At 39.0% G+C, this 7,690-nt stretch overlaps 1 protein-coding gene across 2 annotated transcripts in view; it reads right to left on the reverse strand.

The window, feature by feature from the left end:
• Positions 1 to 586: 586 nt before the first annotated feature.
• The window catches only part of LOC135202283 (sodium/potassium-transporting ATPase subunit beta-1-like), a 151,904-nt gene continuing 144,800 nt past the window's right edge, over positions 587 to 7,690 (reverse strand). The window contains exon 10 of one of the 2 annotated variants that reach the window (XR_010311708.1): positions 587 to 946. The gene's annotated coding sequence lies outside the window, so the exon portion shown is untranslated. The remainder of the gene's footprint in view (positions 947 to 7,690) is intronic. The other variant, XM_064231608.1, reaches the window with a different exon arrangement.

Below are 7,690 nucleotides of genomic sequence, written 5' to 3' on the forward strand. Positions count from 1 at the left end.
ATGTTTGGTAATAATAATGATTATGTACCCAAAAATAATAAAAAGGTAAAAATCAAAACATGTATACATGATTAATATGATAACAGGTAACCTGATTAAGAATAATGGTTACTAAATAATGATTATAGCATGAATTCATGGTATAAAAAAATTGTTAAAGAGTACTTGACACTCTTTGTAATAGATAAATAATAATTGTACAATGGTATAACAATGTAATTCTGCAGAAATTCAATATATAGGGCTGATATTTTATTAGGTGCCCGAAAAATACCTTTAGGAATATATTAATGTATAATATTGGGCTATAATGCTTTATTAGGCGCCCTGGGAGATCTTTAACTGTTCAAATGCAAAAGGCGTGAGTCATTCTTGTCCTACATTTTTGCCAGCATACGGACCGCTTTTCACACACAACACAATTCCAGACAATTCCCTAGGCAACGAACTGAACCAAGTGGCCAAGTTTCAGGCTGGCCCTAAACGCAAACGACTTGAGTTTAACGGGTACGTCATCTAGACGGCCAGTACGTTCCCTTGGAGATCCCTTCTGTTTACGCCTTAGCCTACGCCAAGCAAAGATGTTTGACGGCAATAACCAATATGGCCGTCACGCTGAACACGGCTAGCAGAATGTAGTAGCGAAGATTTTCTCCACCTGCATAAGTCGATGACGCGTGGGTCATCTCAGCAGTTGCGTCAGACGATGAGCTACTCGCACGTTGTATGGGAGAGGTAGTGATGGGATGATTGTGGTAGCCCACGTGTAGTTCGCGAAATACGCCTTCTCACGTATTATCGTGTTGACCCCTCTGACGGTATAGTTTGTAGATGTCCCCGTACAACCATCGGCTGCTACGAAGATAGGGCATGGGCGGTGGATGTGTCCGGACACACGACGTCGAATCCGGCCTTATCATAACGGATCCAGGAACCATTATTCATCCTGTAATTGAATTTATTACCGTAAAAGGGATAAAGTTTCTCCCAGACAACCTTCGCTTGTATGAGAGAGAGAGCCGTTTAGCACTATGTCTAACTCACATGAATCCGTTGATATAGGATAGAATTCAAAAGAGTCAGCTGTACAAATTTTATTATTCATGGCTTCTGAACAGTGAGTGAGTTTATCTAAGTCTTTAATGACTGTAAATGATTTCTTATCAGAAGAAATCAGTACATGCCCCGTAAATTGGATATTACTGGATTTGAGTTATTCGTCATAAAAGTAGGAAACGGTGCTATTTTGTATGATTGCCAAGCATCGGAAGAATCAAAAGGAATTGTGATCATAATTCTATAATTTTCAACGCTGACTGATATTAGGCTATAATAGAATTCTACTTTATGGGCATCTAATAAAGGAAGAATATAACCTAGCTTCTCCCGTCCGTTTTCCAAAGTTAACGTCAGATCTTTAAAAAATAGCATTATGGAGGTGAGGAGATAAAACACAGCCCTTTGTTTGCTAACGTAATTGCTTCTACGTAATCTTTTGACTTTTCAATAAAATGTGATATTTTCACACGGATATGATCTATTTTCGAACTATAGTAAGCTAAAGTAGCCAGCAAATGTTGAACATTACCATTGACCTGACCGATTTATTATCTTGGAATGTTCATTAAACGATATTCATTATTGATTGATCTCGAAGATAACTGGCTGCGAAAGTTTCTGATAAAGGCCAAGTTGCCATTTTGTGTTGGCAAAAAAACCTCAATTCTTTTATTTTGATTATTTATCTTGAGGCGATTTGAGATCCTAAGCCTAGATTGCGCAACTGATCCTAAGATGTTAGTCCAGCTAGAATAAGCGGGTTTGCGGCGTTCAAGAGTATTGTGCCGCACAGACCACATCAGCAGGTCACGAGCGAGCTCTTCTGCCTCGGCGTTTTATTTTGTATGTCATAAGACAACATTTCCGCGACGCTTAATGTTTTGAGCTAGTGAAATCTCTGAGTTAGCAATGAAAATTACGTTCATGCATTTCCTTAAGGGAAATACCAAACCTCATCAGTCATTCTTTAAGTTAAGGACGTCATCTTCAGGTAAGAAAAATAGATGCATTCTACTTCAATAACAATATTACTGACACGATGAAGACATCATCGATCTCTCGATAATCGAGCCATGATTAAATTATTCTATTTCTTTCGTCCTAGCGCTCTTTCCATACAACAAAGATGTCTGAATACAAATATCACTCCCCAACATAACAGATTCATTTTTGAAACCGCAATAAATAAAACATATGTAATAATTCGCGTAAAAGATAAGTTTTACTACAATATGATTAATAGATATATATATATAAATTATTATACAAGTTTCATAAATACAACCATTTTTTCCCTCACTCCATTTACCCTTCTTTAGATTCTGATATGTGCCAATGGGACTATTCTCACATCAGTGGGTTTGGATACATTTGAACCCTAACTCTAGGGCCGTTAAATTTCTAAAATGTAAACGGGCCTTCAAACTTAGGTGTCAGTTTATAATTTAAACCTCTACCCGTTACGTATACTTTGGATTGTATACCTGATCGCCCACGGCATATGTTCTAGTTGGCTTAGCTATTTATCATGATTTTTTTTCATTATGATCTGTGCTTCTTCTAAATTCTTACGAATTATATTATATCGACTTATGCTTGCATCCATAACATCCTTTAGAGGATTTGATAAATTAGTTGTAGGCTTTAAGATGTGGAAAGGCGTTCGGGCCGGGATACCGTACAGTGCCTCGTGCGGTGTCATTTTAATAGACCATAGATACGAGTGATTAAGTGTGCTTAGTACCGCAGGTATGGCAATGTCCCAGTTGGGATCTGCCCCCCCCTAAGGTGACCCTTTAAATGTTTAAAAACCAAAAATTACGATTTGCCCTTCCACTAGCCCATTAGACTCTGGGTGATAGATCATGGTATTGATTTTTCTTTATACAAAGGAATTCGCAACAAGGAGTTAAGGAATGTTATTGAACTCCCCGGCCGAGGTCTGAGTAATGGATGTGTGGAAGATTCCCATGTTTACAAATGTAAGCCACTTCGTAAAACGTTCCTAGCGCACTCGACCGCGGTTTTTTGTTTTAATTTAAGCGCTCATGAAGTTCTGTATATCGGAGCCAAAGCGTCCTATAATTACTAGGGTCGGTGCTTATTTCCTCTGTCTGACTCGTAAAACAAATCCTGTTAATAAATCTAAATGTACTCTTTCAAAGGGTTGATTTGGCACGGGGTAAGGCCCCTAGGCTGACAGGTGTCTTCGTGTGCCCTTTGTATTCTTGACAAGTGCGACAATTTGCTATGTGTTTTTTTATATCTGTAAGCATCGTATGCCAATAAAATAAGGATTTGGCTTTCTGTGACATCAAGGTATAACCCGGGTGTCCATGCAGTGGATTTTCATGCAAACACTTTAAGACAGTGGGTATGAGTGAGATAGGCACCACCACCTGGTTGTTATCAACTGCGGTGTGTTGCGGGTTTTCCTCGTCACGGATCTACACAGGATATTGTCCTGTAGGATATAATTCTGCTGCTTATACTTTAGGTATTCCTTTTCCTTCGGATTTCCGTTTAACGCAATGATGATTTTTCTATTTGCGGATCTTTTCTTTGTTCCGTCTGTAATAGTTCAGCACTCCAGCCCAGATCTTCCTGTTCAGATATAGTTTTAACAACGGGCATGGAGGTTGAGATATCTATTAATTCAGCTAATGGCTCGGTACAAGATGAAGAGGGGTTGCGTGATAATGCGTCAGCAATGATATTTGCTTTCCCAGGTAAATACCCGATCCTCGCGCCAAAGTCCTGAATGATCATGTGCCACCGGAGGTTTCGCTTGGGGCTGTGACTAAAGCCTTTAAAAGAATCGGTTAGGGGCTTATGATCAGTGAGAAACCTTGACTGGGTAACCGTATATTATTGAATTTAAAGTGCACGATTGAATTAACAATAACGAGCCCTTCCTTGTCTATTACTGCATATTTACTTTCGGAAGGTCTCAGTTTACGTGCAAATAAAAAGCTATAGGGAAAACTGTCTATCATATTGTTGAAGCAATACCCCACCTACTCCTAGGTCTGAGGCGTCTGTTGCTATGAAAAATTCCTTACCGAAGTCAGGAAATTTCAAGATAGGAGAACTACACAGTTCATCTTTCAATTTATCGAACGCCTGTTGATGACTTTCAGACCATACGAAATCTACGCCCTTTTTTATAAGATCGGTTAGGGGAGCGGCTATGATTGAGTAGTTGCGGATGAAGCGGCGATAGTAACCGCTGCATCCTAAAAATTGCTGTATTCCCTTGACGTTAGTAGGTATCGGAAAGTTACGGATAGCCGACACCTTATCGTGTACGACTTTAAGACCTTCACTAGAAACCGTGAAACCTAGATAGACTATTCGTTTTAAAATTCACACCTTACTTCCTTTACCCTTAAATTATTCTGCCTTAATCTTTGTAACACTAACTCCAATTTACGTAAATGCTCTCTAATGTGTTGGAAAAGATTACTAAGTCATCCATGTAGGCATGTAGGATATCTCCCAACAAGTCTCCAAACACGACGTTTATCATACGAGTAAAAGTTATAGGAGCACAACGTAAACCAAAAGGCATACGCAAAAATTCATAATGTCCCCTGGCTGTGCTGAAGGCAGTGATGGGATACTTTCTTGTTCCATCGGAATCTGATGAATCCTTTTAGTAAGTCTAGGCTTGTGAAATATTTATTCTGGCCTAGTAAAGATAGGATATCATCGGTACATGGTACTGGGAATCTGTCAGGGATTGTTTCTTCGTTTAAACGACGAAAATCTACGCATATCCGCCAAGTTCGATCTTTTTTCGGTACTACTATTAACGGAAATTATAAGGGCTGTTTGATTTCCTAATGACTCCTTCCTTTAACATTTTACCTACTTCCTCTGTTATCTCATTCTGAAATTTCATAGGAAGTCGGTACGAAGGTACATAGATTACTTTCTGTTTGTCCTTGAGCCTGATTTGATGCTCGATGACATCCGTTTTTCCTAAGGTTCCATCCGTAGTGGAAAAAACATCATGATATTTAGTTAACAGATTCAAAAAAAAAAAATTTCTGCTGAATTTCTTCTTCTTGAATGTCCTGATTGATTTTGTTCTTTATAGATTGCAACAGGGGTTCATCCGCGACTGATTGAGCGTGATTTATCTCAGCTACGGTAAGAATGCGATGTTTATAAACTTCGGCATCCAAGATATGTTGATTTTTGTGGATTACTAAAGTGGTATTCAAATGATTACAGACTTCGATGTTACATTGTTGTTGTGAGCCGACTGTATAAACGGCTTGTGTGACGGATAATCCGTGTGTTTTCAGAGTTTCGGAAAGGATTAATGTTTCAGATCCGGGCAAGGTTCTCTTTACACGCACTAATATATTTGAAGTTACGTTAGGCTCGAGAGTTTGCGTGCAAGCTGATATTACGGTGAGCGAGAGTTCTGTTGGGTTGCCTGTATTATTTCTTGGTTCATGAGACAGGTGATTGGTTCCGTAATGTGAGTGACAACTCTGCCTGTCTCTTTATTATCTAAAACACTGATTTTAGGGTATTAGAAGACCTATAGAATTTCCCTTTGATATACACGCCGTGTTTTGCAGGTGCTAAGATAATATTTTGAGTGCCCATAGACGGGTATCCGATAATTACTGCGGGATAACATATTAATGTTTTGTCAACGACAAAGGTATCCCAGGGGGCAAACGTGCGCTTACCGACCTTGTACTGTACATGAGTTACGCCCACAACATTTAATTCATTATTCCCAATGCCTGAGAGCCTTATTCCGGACTTTTGCTATAGGGGAAATTTGAAAGAGTAAATGATGAGTCCTTAAATCCATATTACGTGGACTACCAGAATCAAAAGAACAAAGTGAATGACTTATGGTCCAAATTTACTGCATGTAAGTTGGTCGCAACTCGTTTTGACTAATAATTGCATGAATTTGTTGCAAATCTACGGGAACCTGCACAGATTTTTTTGATTCGGCCGTGTGTTTCATAGGAAAATCATGTCTCACAATGATCTGATAAATGATTAAACTGATTATTTGATACAAAAGATGTTGATATTGATGACCCAACATCGCCCTCTCCCCCCTTGGAGTGAACTACGTGGTATTTGTTTTGTTTATATCACACCCTGAAAATTCGCTTGCCCTTGCGAGTTCTGGCTAGACGGCCCAGGAACAGAGGTACCTGAAGCACGATTTGTTTGTTTCTGCTGTTGTGCAGAATTTCCGTTTGGTTGTTTTCTTCTTATAGTACTGAGGACCCTTCTTTTTATTTGCACTGGCAACTGGTTGCGTGTTTGTAGCATTTTGCTGTGATTCCTCGAGTAGCAACGGTTATATGAATGAGTTGAACTATTGTGTATTGAACAAAAACGCGTCCGACAGTCTGAAATCATGTGACCTGGTCGTTTACAGTTATAACAAACCATCCCTGCATATATATATATATATATATATATATATATATATATATATATATATATATATATATATATATATAAAGAGCACATAACTAATTGTAACATGTGTCATGAAAACAAGTGACACACTAAGACACATGTCAGTTTAGGGGCCTATCCCGTGCCAAATCAACCCTTTGAAAGAGTACACGTAGATTTATTAACAGGGTTTTACGAGCCTGACAGAGGAAATAAACACCTCTTAGTGTTAATAGTTGCCTTGACATGTTATATAGAATTAATAGCACTAAAAGACAAACACCGCAATTGAGTGCGCTAGGAATACTTATGAGTGCTACATCAGTAAACACGGAATTCAACACATGATAATCTCTGACTCGGGTGGTGTAAATCAATAATAATTTCCTTAACTCGTTGTGTGAATTCCGTGCATTAAGAAAATCATTACCATATTTTATCACCCAGAGTCAATCGGTTTGGTAGAACGGGTAAATAAGAAAGTGTCAATGTCCTACGAGTTACACTCGTGATATTGGATCTGAACTGGCAACATCCAATGGACCACGAACACAATGTCCAAATATAAGCTGAAAGGGAGAGAAACCCAAAGTCTCATTAGGCGTTGACCTGATTGCAAATAAAGCATAAGGGATTTCTTTATCCCATTCACAACCTGTTTCCAAACAAAATTTTTTTAAGACAGATTTCAGGGTTTGGTGGAATCTCTCCACTTGCCCTGACTTTTCATTTGGGTGATAAGGGGAGGAAGTAACATGATCAATCCCTAACTCATTCCTTTTTCGCTTAAAGTACCTACTTGTAAAGTTCGTACCACAGTCACTTTGAATAGTCTTTGGAATACCAAACCTCGTAAAGAAGCCAACCAGCGCCTCGACAATTTTCTCCCCTCTAATACTCCGCAGCGGGACCGCCTCAGGGAAACGTGACATCCTATCAACCATTGTCAAAATATATTCATGTCCCCCGCGCGTCCGCGGTAAAGGACCAACAACATCAATAATCACTTCCCTGAAAAGGGAATAGGAATAGGAATTAAAGGAGCTTTTGGAATTTTCTGATTCGGCTTCCCCACGAGTTGACAAACCTTGCAAGATAATACATGTCGCTTTACATCATGACGCATTCCAGGCCAGAAAAAGTGTTCAGCGAGTTTCTGAAAAGTTTTCTTGACCCCGAAATG

The sequence above is a fragment of the Macrobrachium nipponense genome, chromosome 23 (assembly GCF_015104395.2).
Source record: "Macrobrachium nipponense isolate FS-2020 chromosome 23, ASM1510439v2, whole genome shotgun sequence".
NCBI lineage: Eukaryota > Metazoa > Arthropoda > Malacostraca > Decapoda > Palaemonidae > Macrobrachium > Macrobrachium nipponense.